This window comes from Lepidochelys kempii, chromosome 5 (genome assembly GCF_965140265.1).
Source record: "Lepidochelys kempii isolate rLepKem1 chromosome 5, rLepKem1.hap2, whole genome shotgun sequence".
Taxonomy (NCBI): Eukaryota; Metazoa; Chordata; order Testudines; family Cheloniidae; genus Lepidochelys; species Lepidochelys kempii.
Window position 1 is genome coordinate 107,352,039 of NC_133260.1, and position 13,884 is coordinate 107,365,922.

Below are 13,884 nucleotides of genomic sequence, written 5' to 3' on the forward strand. Positions count from 1 at the left end.
ATGAAGCACACACAATGCCTCAACAACACTACTGTAACAATTCAATGTGTGAATTCAACAGATGTGAGGACACACTGCTATTACCAGATGTTCCCACATGTGTGCTAATGAAGGAAATATATCACAGAAGAAAAGGAGGAATAAAAAGAGTTGCTGCCAGAACAACAGAACTAAAACCACAGACAATAATACAACATTTCTTGTTTAATGGCACTTAGGCGAAGGGTTCTCGGTCCTTTCATGGTGTAGATCACAATTTAACACTTCTGTTCCTATTCATGATCACATAGCACCCCTGTTGCAATTACAACAGCTGCTTGCGTGGAAAAGTGATCTGAAGAAAGTGTATTTTTGGATGTCTGTTAATGTGATTTAGCAGCTGGAAACAAGCAGGTAACTCAGCCGCACAGAATACACATTGTGAACCTCTGCCTCCCCTGCTGATACAACCCTCCTAACTTAATCCCCTCCTTATATAACCCCAATGACGGGATTTAAATAGAACAAAAAAATTATGGTTCCAGTAACATTTGTAAACCATTTTTCTATTCACCCTGCTTGTATGTTATATTCCTTTCTCCACTCTTTGTCTTTCTTGTCCTTTTAGACTGTACACACTTCAAGAGAGGGACTTTGTACAGTGCCTAGCACAATAGGGACCCATTCTCAATTTTCCCCTAGGCATTATCATAATAAACAGTGAATGATAAATATGCCTTAAGTAGACCTGTCCTCCATTTGAATTACAATTTTCTTCTGACCCACATATAACTTGCTGTCTAACTTTTTGCCATGGTAATTTATTAGGTTCAGCGATTTCAAGTTATAATAAATTAAGTAAACTTCAGCTAGCTGTTCTCTGCTTTTTTGTTTGTATTGTTTATTAAATTCCAAACAAATAAAATGCAGATACACAGTGAAGCACCATAAAGAATGTAAATGTTTTCAAGTGCTGTGGCTAGACCTATCCTGTGGGGGACAAAACATTGCCTGAGGTCATGTCGGATAATAAGATTAGATGAAATATATATTAAGGTTTCCTTGGATACCTTTTCTGCTTTATTAAATTGCTCTGATCCTTGTGATTTGTCTCACAAAATTTTGAACATCATTTAATCTTCTGTTTGATGAATGGCTTTGGCTCACTAAATAGGAATTCTTCTCCTGCCTATCCAAAAATGTGGAGAGAGAGAGAGAGATACCTCTATCTATAGGAATCATCCCATACAGGTGGAAAAGCAACACACTGTTCCCACCATGCTTTATCCTAGGCAGAATGTGAAAAAAAATTATGAGCATATACAGATGCCTTCAGTAAATGCTCTTTTAGATATCTGAAATATATCTTTATATAGCTTGTTTTGTACTTAATTATTGCACTTTTCCTTTTGTCCAAATAGCATTATTCCTAAGATTTATTACATCCAGCTCTGTTTATACTCTAAAATCGATAGCCCTGACCTCAGAACAAAATATTGCTGCCAGTAATCTTTAACTGTTGTACAATGGTCAAGATATCAATAGCAGCAGAACAACAAAAATACACACCTCATCCTGCTTTCTTATATTTTTATTGTTTCCCAGCATCATGAACACAATATTCCTTAGATCCTTCATCCTTCCTTTTTAAGGACATTTCCATGCTCTAATCTTAGCCCATGCTACTTCATGTGTTTTTTGCCTAATCTCCCCTCAATCATCCACATACAAAACCCTCAGGTACATGCTTATTTGTGCTTGGAACCCATGCTTGTCTGTATAGTTGGGGGCACAGTCTAAAACTGGAGCTGCGCTTTAGCTTGGGCTGGAAACTGCCCACTTTGCAGCAAGGACATAGGCAAGATCACTCATGTGCTGATAGTCTTCCAATGCCCTTCCCACAATTTCCCACGAAAGACAGATAAATTCTCCCGCAATTGACAGAACTGACTGGGAAAGAATCCTGCAGCAACTCAGCACACAAAACCATGGGATGTTTTCCCGGACACATACAGGAAAGTTAAGAAACAGTGAGGACATAGTAACATGGACAGGGCTTCATTGTGGGAATGTTCATATTCAGGGTAGGCTAATCTGAGTATTCAGACTCAGGTGCCAACCACCAGGGCTGATTTACCCCAAAAAACAGAAAATGAAGCACCACCAGTGTAACATGTAGGATTAGGGTAGCATAGCTTTAAATCGTTTGTAAGCCCTCTAGTCACCTTCACTTTTCTCTGTTTCAAAACCCACAAAATCTTGATAGAGCAGCAGTGTATGTCGCTAGACCTTGCATGTTGCATATACAGTTAGTAAATGGTTATTTGGACTCCATTTGCCCTTTCATTTTGTGTATGTGGTTTAAAGTAAAAGACAAAACCACCAAGTAAATTTGTTTCAGAATATGAAGACAAGGCTAGTCCCTTACTTCAATATTCATACATTGTGTTATGATTACAAAGATGTCTTTACAATGGCAGCTAATCAAAATAATTGTACAAATGTTGACCAAAGTGTAGAACAGGTGTTTTTGCTTGAGCTACAGGTATGATTTGTATAACATGATGAAAGAATGTGTGCTGCGCATATGTAGGTGAAAAGGCAAATCAATAAATGTGGGGGTATGGATATGCAGTGATTAAAGAGTATTCTGTAGCCATATGTTGGCAGGTGTAAATCACTATGTCATGAACATGAATGTCTTTCCTCTCAGAAGACTCCTTGCCATTCCCAGTGGCTTTCCCATTTTTTCTGACCTTTTCTCTCTGCTCTTTGACATCTCTTCTACCATTTCCTTTTTAAAGATGCAGGGGAATAGACAGCATCTATTTTTTTGCACACTTATTTCATACTTCATAATCTTATTTAACTAGATGAGGATCATCATAATCTGACTGTCACCATCATGAATCCTTTCTTTTGCTGAACATAGTGATGATTAATAAAATAAAAATAGCACTGAACAGGTTACACATATATACACAGGCTTATTCATTTGTTTTCTTTTAGTTTTTAAACCTGGCAACACCTTGCTACTAAAACTCAGATTTTTAATTTACATTAATTTAAAGAAAGTGCTGCCTGATAATATAGGTGCTTCCAAAACCCACAAATGCCTATTTTAATTAAGCCTGCACCCCTTACCACCACATCTTCCCACCACACACACACACACTGCACCTCCTGCCCCCAGCAGATTTGCTGTTGCTCTCCAGCTCTAGAAGTTCTTCTTCACCTCTCGTCCCTGGTGTGGGGGTGAGAACTGCAGTAATATATCTACCCGCATCCCTCAAACCTGCATGAATGCTCCCCCCACACCCCAGGCATGGAAGGAGCACAGCTTCAGGGTTCTCCACCTCAGGCCTGGAGGCAAGGAAGGGGACACGGAGGGTCAGAGAGGGGTGGTGATCTGCAGAGCTGTCAAGGATTATCTACTCCCCAGATGCTCTGAGAGCACAGGGCTGAACACTTCTCCAGCCCTTTGTGTTTAGACTGAAGAAGGGGAAAGAAAAGAAGAAATCTTGTCTACATGCTGAGAAAGGAAGCTGCCTCTCAGCAGGTGCAGCAATACGTACTGGCTGCCTGTTCTCATTATTCTGTTCCTGAGGCAGAGCAGCCACTGACCCATAGTAGGGTCTGAAAACCAGCAGTCCCTGGGGAAAATGCATCATGGTGGTGGGTCTAAGTCTTAACATGTGTAGTTTGCTGTTGTGTAGCCACCTCCCCAAGAAAGAGCTCACCTTACGGCAACATCCCTAAAGAGTACCATCAGCAGATCGCTTATGTGTGCCTAGTGTAAAAGGAGTTTTGAAATTAGTGAAAACACATTGCCTGTTTTTCAGGGAGGCCAAGCAACATTGACTTTAGTGGGAGTTACAGGTACTCAGTGTCTCTGATAATCAAGTCAATTTTATTCTGGAATATTTTTATTGCACAGTTCACAGAAAAATATGCTTTCTGATCATCTGATTTGAATGAGACCAAGTAAGGAACACAGCTCATGTGTTCAGTTGCATGCTTTCCAGGAGTTCCTCCACAATGTGTACTCAAAACAACAAAACATCTAGGAAATCTCTTTCACTTTGCGACAACAAATTAAAAAGACAACAATATCAACAACAACAACCACCCCCACATTCAAATTACTTCTTAATTATCCAGGACAATATATGTTACAAACTATGAGCCTAATTCTTATTCCCCATTCAAAACTTGAGTGAATGGGTTTTGCATTCTGAAAAGACATAGTTCTGTTCCCAAACTGAAGCAATGTAATGGTACAACAGTACTGACACTCTGCAGCTCCTAGATTATAGTAGTGGTTGCAACCTGTTGTACTGTCCCAGCATATTGGATCTGCAGACTCATTGCTTAGACTTTTGCTACATCCCCAAGCCTTCCATCCAAGGTGCCACAGAGAGAGCCACCACAGAGCACTGACCCATGGCAAGAAAGCGATGAAGAATCTTCTGTCTGGCCATTCTACAACTTGCCCCACCACACATAGGGACCAAGACAATTCTGCTGCTTTCTGGGTCTTGAGTACCCCCACACAGAGTAGAAGCACTATTTACACTTTGGGGGATAGAACCTTTATTTATTAAGTGTGGGTACTACTGGACAAAAAGGAGAGAGATTGGGAAAACCATTCTGTTTAAAACTGAAGTGGTGGCTACATTATCCAAATATGAATCTATCATCACAGGCTAGAAGCACATCCCTATACTACATACATATTCTATTCCTGTCCATTGTCACTGAATGAGACATTTAATTAGAAATATTTATAGGAGAACTAGACTGCATGAACATTATGAACACAAATCAAATTAAATATTTTATTTGTAGTACAGTACTTGAAAATCACTTGTATTATTCATCCACAAATGCACAGTTACATGCGTGCAAATACAAAAAAGTATTAAAAATAGTTATTGATACAGTTGGGTTTTTTTTTTTTTAAAGGAGGACATTTTTCTCTTTCAATCAGAATGTGTGTGTCACTTCAACAGTCTTTTTCACAAAACAAAAATAATAGTTTGATAGTGTGTTTTATTTATTTTATTTCAACCATTTCTCTTCTACTAGCCCTTTCCTCAGACAATTTTCACAGGACTCAAATGCCAAGCTCCCTAGTAGCATTTGTAATGGCTTCCCTTGACATTACTTTGTCCACAAAGTAGTCAGCCACCTAATAAGAAATTCTGTGGTCCTGGTTTGCTATTTTTACTGCATGGAGACTAGAATACTCATCCTTATTCTATGCAAAGAAAATCAGTGGCCTCTACTATCCTTGCCTAATAGCTGCAAAAGGGGGGCAGGTTACTTGAGATTCATCATCACTTTCAGGGTCCCTGCTCAGAGAGGGCCTGGCTTTATAGGTCTATGGAGTTGGCTAGAAGTGCAGCAATCTCAGGGTTGCAATATAGAGAGGCAGGTCATCCCAACACGTGCTTAACCTACCTGTGCTCTTCTTGTGACACCTGCACCCTTTCCTGGAGAAGCTGTATTACCAATGACTCCTTGCCTGTCCCTGCACCTTATCCCCTTCCTTTAAGTGCAGAGAAGAATCTTGTAGGACAGTGTCAGCAGTCCTTCCTATAGGAATTTTCCTTTGGTTTTCCAATAGGAGGGTACCACATAAGGTAGCTATCCCCCACCATGCTCCCCAAATGCACAGAGCATCACCATGCAAGTGCAAGAAGGGATTTTTGCATGGGTCTTATACCTCCAATTAGTACAAAGTACCTGATCCAGCTGAGCTGTGTAAGTCTGCTACTGCAACTCCAGAAGCAGGCCACTCCTGTAGCGGTGAGCAAACAGGTTACACTATGGGACAGGTATTTCACACATTGTACTGTGCATAGTGCAGGCCTTGCTCATCCCACTGCTCAGGCTTTAACAGCTACATCGTGCACAGCAGGGAAAGGGGCACGTTAAGAGTGGAGGAGATGGAATACATGAAGGTCCAGACAAAGTAACTCGGCCTGTCACATTCCCACAGTGGCTGTTAAACAACTGTTTGAGAAACCAGCAGTCACTTTACTTCCAGACTGGACCAGATGTAATTGTTCTTCTGCAGTTACTGATGCTGCAATGATCTAAAGGTATTACAGCTCTCAAAGAACTGGTTGGTCTACACAGTACTTCCAATCAGCTGTCATCAAGGAACCTTGGTTGGAGCATATACCAATTGTTTTGTCACCTATAAAAAGGTTCACCAATCTGAAGGCTTCACAAGGGGCTCTAAAATTGTTTATATGTGCCTTACTCATATAGCTTTAATAGTCATTAGAACCATTGGTGGGCACAATTACCCCTTTGACCTGGAGTCCCCTGTGGCTACAGACTAGGCAGTCCAGCTCAACAACTAGTCTTGTTGAACTGACATTTATCACACACACACAAAAAGAAAATCACATCTCCATTTTTATTTCGGGTTAGATGGCACAATTAAAAATTTAACATTCCAACACTGGGAAAAAATGTAACTTAAATTATGGGCAAGCAATCCATCTCCAAATAAAAAGACAGCAATAACACTGATAAAGTGCGATTTCTTGACAGACCCCATATACATTTTCTCTGCTCTTATCACCCAGATCTAGGACTAATGCAGAAGGCACCTATGCAGGAGAAGCATGCATCCTGCTCTGCTTTCAAAGCCCTTTCAAAGCCAGTGTCTCAATTCTTTTTCACATTCAGGATAGAGTGTAGGGTCTGGACTTACTATCATGCAGAGGATTTTCCCCAGCCCCAGCCCAAACAGACATCAAGCAATTGGATCTGCAATCTATATTTTTCTTTTCAATATATATATAAGCTCATGCTGCACACAGATGGAACAAATTCCACACATCTTCCTTATGAAAAATCAGCAAACTACTCTGAGTCTTGCTCATACTGCAGACATGCACATTAAGAAATCTTTTGCCAAATATATTTTTAAAACCTTAATTTTAAAGTTCAACCCACTACAGAGTACATACAGAGTAACAAGCTTTTAAACTACTTTAAATAGTCCATTTTGGTTATCAGGACACATCTGCACTCAGGCTGTATTATATGTTGAATAATAAATTAGTCAAGTGTCTGTAAATAATACATTTTGATAAATTTAACATTTAGTTTTGACAGAAACATTGAAAAGTTGATTTTATGGGCCAGAAACTGCTGTCCTTAATCATTTAAAACTCTCACAGATTTAAATTCCACTTGACTTCAAAGTATGGACAGTAGGACCCAGCCTTTAGAAGCAAGAAAACAATTTGGCAGTACAGAAATATATAGCGTAAAATCTGTACTTTACATATAACAAATTCCTATAATCCTATAATTGACTGAATAGGATATGTTCTACGTCTATGATATTCTATATATATAAAACCTCTTTCTGCAGCTACTGATAGCATATGAAAATAGATATATCATTCAGATTTGGCTTGTTGACAGTAAAAGTAACAATCCCACTAATATTCTCAGTTGTCACTAACCTTCCTCTTAGTTTTTTTTACATTAAAATGTTGTAGTGAAGCCACTGAGGTCAAGCACAGCAGATCTACTGATGCTTAGCAAGCAGGTGACACCACCAAAAACTTTGCAAGCCTCTCTTTATATGCCTGTTTATGTACAATTTTTGTGTGTCTGTTTCTCTTCTCCTGGTCTTTGTAATTAAGGGCATTAACATGAACATTGAATCTTTTGTTTAAGAATTCCTGGTGCTTATTTGCTACTTGATTTTAAAAGCAATGTATGTGACACTACAGCATTTTCTATAGCAATTAATTATGATGTCCTAAAGATTATGGACAAGATTTATTACTTATTTAATGCCACAGATGTCAATAATCTTGGACTCTATTATCCTAACCCTGCTGTTATTACTCTGGCAAAATTCTGTTGACTTCAGAGCAGTTTTTGGCAGCAAGACAACTGTATTGTCAGACCTCTGGGTGAAAAGTAAAAAAAAGTACAAATAAACTTTTAATAAACAAAGATCTTGTTTTCATCTGAATGTCCAAAAAACACTGATTGTAAAAAGAAGAATACAGAAAATATTTTTCCATGTAATGTTTTTCTATGAATTATTAGTTGCTCTTTGAAAGCCAGATTTTTGCTAGCCTTACTCTCATCAAGCTGTTTCTTACTCCATACGTAGTTGCACTGAAATCAGTGGAACTATTTGACAAGTAAGGCCCTGCTCAACAAGACAAAGGGAATTAGAATCAAGCCCCGATTTATGCACCAGCTACATGAATGTGATTATGAATTTTATATTTTTTGCTGAGTTTATTTGCACAAGTTATTTTGTTGTTTTCAACAAAATGGGACTAAACCAACTAAGCTTGCACTAAGCACAACTTCATCTGCTAACCTGTTTTCACCATAAACATAGTACTAGAAATCATCTTCAGTAGTTATACCTAAAATCCTAACCTGGTCTGCTCTCTGTTTCAGCCAATGCAGTCTTAGTTTTTCCAACTTATTATAGTACTTTGAACTTGTATAGAAAACAAGTATATTCATAAGTTAGGACTGGCAAAATAATTAAATAAAATAAACAAGACATATAAAACAAACAGAAGAAACAGCTGGGTATTGTTTAATTTTATGTTTATTTATGCCAGCTACTTTCAAGTATAACTGTGATCTCTTATTACGTTTTTGCACTCAAGCAACAGTCTGTTTACTGTCAGTTTATTCAATAAATCCAAATGCAACAATAGTGCATGTCATAATTGTCCTTAAGCAGTTTTATGAATGAAGTCAAATTACTGTGTTAAATGATATTCACACTTATACAGCAGACTTGTACACTACATGATAATAGCAATGAAACAGAGAATATTTGCCTTCACCAACTGTAACTGTAAGCAAATACAGGTACACAGTTCTTTATTAGTAAGAATTCCTACAGTAAGCACACGTTAGAGGAATTAATCATTCATTCCCAGCAGACTGCTTATATATTTCACCGGGCCATTATCTGATCTGAATAACAAGAACAGTTGCATAGTAAAACGCATTACCGCTGACAGCAGCAACTTTATGCTATCAACTTTAAGATGTAACTATTTCTGTAGCATTGAAGGCAACAGAGATTTTTCAAATCTCCTTTGTTTCCTTTGAACTAGCCTGCCCTGATTTGACATTATCAAGATACATTCGTACGCACACACAATCAGACATGATATATATATAAGCTTCAATTGCAGGGCCTTTGACTCAGGTCATTTTCCATTGTATTAAGTCAAAATTACAGCAAGCGTGAAATGTGTGTCAAGCCACTTTTTCATTTAGATAGTTAGGTATTCCCATCAGAAATTCTAGATTTCTATGTATTTATATGTCAAAAATTGAGCAAAAAGTATGTTCCAAATTATTAAAGTCATAATTATGCTGTCATTAAACCCAATCCCAATTGCATATGTAATTAAATACTTGGGAAATATATTAAAATACTTTTGGGGAAAAGACAGACCATATATTATGCATTCAGTATCACATGTTGCATATCTGGGGATCACTTACCACACCAATGAGTCTAACCTAATAAACTTCTATCCACATAGTCTCAAAAACTTCTATCCACATGCAAATTAGCTAGATACATTCTTCTAATGTTTTCCACACAGAGAATATCCCAGCAATGAACAGTGTCAAAATGTGACCCATTATTAGGAAAGTAATATTGAATGTTAAATTTGTGTTCATGACGCAATTACACAGAATGCCTTACTATGCCATCAGATACATATTACCATTTTTGTTATTTCAAGTTCACAAGTTCATAAAACAACATTTTGCTGCCATAAAAGCTGCCATCAAACACAAAGAATATTGTGATGCAGTATTAAGTCACCAATCGCTAACTATGCTGTGAATTTGTAGCCTATGCTTTGTAATTATTCTTTCCTTTGGATTTATGTGCAATTGTGAATTTTATTCTACTACTGTACATGTTAGGTCTTACAGACTGCTTTTATGTTAATATCTTAAATCAATCTTATCTAATTGGCCTAGTTGTTACAATATATTCTAGTTTGATAATGGTACAGATAAAAACATTTGATTTTGCAACAACAACTTTCACGTTTGAAAGTAACCATTAGCTGCCACAGATATTTAGGAGAAACTTTCACATTAAGATAGAATATAAAATCATCCTGGGTTGTTTATCAAAAATGAATGTTCAACTATAAGTTGATTAGTTTCTTGTAACTTTGAAAATTACATGAGACATAAATGCATTCTGAGAATCAGAAAACTGAAAGCAATATCCGCAGCAGATTAACTTTTGATGGTTCTATTTACACTACACTAATTGTACTGTATTTTTAATTTATACTGTGAAGTGTGGAATTTAATTTGTCAAGAAACAGGTAAATTGTATCCAAATTGGGATCCATACTGTGCCTACTCTGCATAACAATACAAGAAGAATTCAAATCAAAGTCCATTTGGCAATAATAAAGAAAAAATGCTGAAATGTTATTGATTCCTTCTAATACATTCAATACAAACTGAGTCAACTGTATTTCTACTGATATGACACAGAGGTTTTATTTAGATATTATAAAACACTAGCTATTAGGTTTTCATTGCCCACATTCATTTCCCCCCCCCCCCACCTAGGAAGCAGTTAACCCTCAACTACTGATATTAGTAATACCAGTAAAATAAAATAAAAATTAGTAGTAAGCTTTTATATATACACATACACAGAGAGAGAGAGAGACCGACCAGAAATGCAGCAAATGCTGAGTATGGGTATGCCTGTCCCAAGGGGAATAATTCTTGCAAAAGTTTCTTTATGCAAAGACTTCAATGTTAAAGACGCCTTAAACCTGCCACTTCCTGCCATATCTCTGAGAGAGCTTTGTACATTCTTCTGTCAGTAGCACAACTCAGCCACCAAAGCACAATAGTATTCTCCCCTTCCAAATTGGGTTTACCCTATTTCTTCCCCCCACCCCTACCTTTTTCACAAATCCAAGAAATGGATACTTTAATACTCCAATACTTTAAGTCATGTCCTGGAAAAATCAAAGCTGGGAAATTAAAAGTGTTTCCTAGGGTTGCCATCTCCATCAGAAAAAAAAATTGTACTAAAAATCTAATAACGTTGGAGATTTGGACTAAAAATAATGTTTTTTAAAAAGCCAATTAATGGCAGCCAAAAGCATCCTTAGTAACTACACCACATGTTATTTTATGGTAGAATGATCTGACACCTAGTGTCACCTTTCCCTTCAAAACCCTCTCCATCCCTACTAGAAGCATCTCTTGGTTTATATTTTATATAGACATACAGGTCCCTAAATGCGGTGTAATATACAACACTATTCGAACCCATAACTCCTCTAATTCAAATGCTCACCTTCAATTTTCTTTTCTTTCTTAGATTTTTGTTTGTTTGTTATAAGCTCAGCAAACCACTCTTCCCATTGGGAACAGTTTAAGTTACAGGAGTCAAAGTTTCCTCGTAGACCTGACCAGAGCTGGTTAGCAGAACAGAAAAGGACACATTTTAAAATGAAAAGAAGACACACACACCCCTCCATCCCTCACAAACCCTATACACACAAGAATTTACTCACTAAAGCAGCCAGCCCGGACCTCTTTGGAAAACCTCGAGGGGTCTTCGCTTTCCTCTCCTGCCAGTCAGATGAAGAACAGTGTCTCTATTCCACACGGGCCCAGGGCGCGCTGCAAGGAAAGAGAAGCACATGCCACATCAAGCGGGTTTGTTTGGGTGGGCTGACGGGTTAGTCCTGTTTTCAGAAGAAAGGCTCGCACCACGGCGCTATAGCGCATACATAAAACCCAGGATCAAGCGCGCCTGGAAAAAATTGTTTTTGGGGGTGGGGTGGGGGGGTGGGGGGAAGAGAAATACCTGCAACTCTCTCCGCTGAGGCTGGCAGAGAGACGGGCAGGGGTGAAAGTGAGACGCTCCTTGGTGGCCACAGCGGGAAGATGCAGCGAGAGCACGAGAGGAGTCAGCGCTGCTGTCAAAGTGACACACACACGCGCCCGCTCTTGCTGCCGGCTGTGTGCGAGGCAGCGGCCGCATCTCCCCCCAGCGCGCGCGCGCGCACACACACTCACTCGCGCGCTCTCTCTCTCTCTCTCTCTCTCACAGGCGCATCCCCACCAAGAGCAGCCCCAGCCCCACACGCGCTCACCTGCATTTCCTTAACGAGCCACTTGATGGCTGGCCGCGGCCGTGCACGGCGCTCTCCCCGGCTCCGGCCAAAGCCCACCGGGGAAGAGGGCGCGGGGTGGGGCCGCTGACGCCGCCGCTGCAACTTTACTTGCCCTCTCGCTCTGCCCGCAGCTGGGGTGGTGCCTTGCGGAGAGCAACCCCCCCCCGCTGGGAGGAGGCAGCTGGCGCCTCGCCCCGCCAGCGAGGTGAGCCCGGCCCGGCCCGGCCCGGCCGCCCTGCTCACGGGCTGCACCGCCCGCTCCCTGCGCTGCCGGGCCTGGTCCGGGGCAGCCTCCGCCCTGGGTGCGGGGGGCCGAGGGAGAGGAGCGCTGCCCGCTCGGGGTCACGGAGGCAAAGCGGGGGGTGGGAGGGGAACAAGCTGCTTGACCCGCTTAACTTTCTACCAGGCGATTTGAGTGGGTTTTTTTTTTTTTTTTGTAATGCTTGTCGCGTGGGCTGCGCCCGGTGCCCACCCCACAGCGTGCGGGCGAAGGGCGAGCTGCTGCCACCGGCTGCTTTCCCGACCCTCCCTCTTTCCTTCCTTTCTTCCCGTTGCACTCGTGCAAAAGGAGCAGCCGATCTGCCTGCTATTAATAATAATAAGCCTCTCCCAGCTTTGCTCTCCACGGGAAAACAATTAATAATGCATCAAAATAATGCACCTTCACAAGCCAGCGGCTAGCAATGAGCAGAGGATAATACCACCACTTAGGAGATCGCCGCTGTGGACAGGGCGGTTAGGCACCTTTGCCTATCGCTCACGCCGAAGTGTAAGCACAGCTTGTGCCCTGGCTATTAATAAAGCCCCTTTCCCTCCCAAGCAGCTATCATCATCATCAAAGAAAGTCTCTCTGTTCAGAGCTAGTGGATACAGCGCATCACTGGGTCGGTGCCGGGGCTGTGTTCTAGGCAGGGCCCCCCCCCCCCAAGCCAATCTGCTCGCTTCTCCTCCTCTTTTGTTTACCCTGATGGGTTAAGCAAAGCATTTGGCCCTTTTAGTGTTTGCCGTGCCTCCCCTGACGATAGTTTGTGTATTTTAAATAAAGATTTCATTCTGCCAACCCGCAGGAAGCTTTTAACAAGAGGCAGCTGAGCGTGTCGATATCTTATCTCTTTTTACTGCTGCTCCGGCGTGTACATCAGCTCCAAACTCATCTCTTTTCTTCGTCGCCTAATGCTGTGGCATCTGAGCAGCGGCAGCAGCAGAGCGCTGCTCCCAGGGGGGGCTTTTACTTTGCCCTCAAAGTATCTCCCAGCACTGAGTGGAGTCTGAAAATCCTCCCTTCACTAAAGCAATATTCGGGGGTGATTGCCAGACGGCTTCCAATTCCACTTGTAAGAATAAATCCAGCGGGCAGGGAAATTGTTTTCTTCTTTAATTCTGAAGCATTTTCAAAAGAGAACGGCCAGGTCCTTTCAGCAACACTTCAATTACACGTTTCCCAAAAGGATTTGGAAATGCTGGTTCGTTCCTCATGTCAGGGAAATATCCTGCACTAAAAAAGACAACTGACCTTCCTAAATAGTTTACTAAAGACAGTAACAAAGAAAAAGACGAACGTAAAATAAAAGTAATCTGTATTTAAAATGCAATTTTACTGAGTGAGTCAGCTACCTCCTATTGAATTTTTAAAAGCAAGTGCGATACGGGATGTTTGATTAAAGCTGATTTCATTTCATCACTCATTTCCCACCACTTA

General features: G+C 40.5%; 1 protein-coding gene across 40 annotated transcripts in view; it reads right to left on the reverse strand.

The window, feature by feature from the left end:
* The window catches only part of PTPRD (protein tyrosine phosphatase receptor type D), a 1,705,510-nt gene extending 1,693,497 nt beyond the window's left edge, over nucleotides 1-12,013 (reverse strand). For 9 of the 40 annotated variants that reach the window (XM_073345372.1, XM_073345371.1, XM_073345370.1 and 6 more), the window contains exons 1-2: nucleotides 11,876-12,011; nucleotides 11,580-11,688 (exon numbers count right to left, since the gene is read on the reverse strand). The gene's annotated coding sequence lies outside the window, so the exon portion shown is untranslated. Of the gene's footprint in view, nucleotides 1-11,579; nucleotides 11,689-11,875 lie in introns of those variants that run through there. The other 31 variants (XR_012159111.1, XM_073345355.1, XM_073345353.1 and 28 more) reach the window with 10 other exon arrangements.
* Between the last annotated feature and the right edge of the window lie 1,871 nt (nucleotides 12,014-13,884).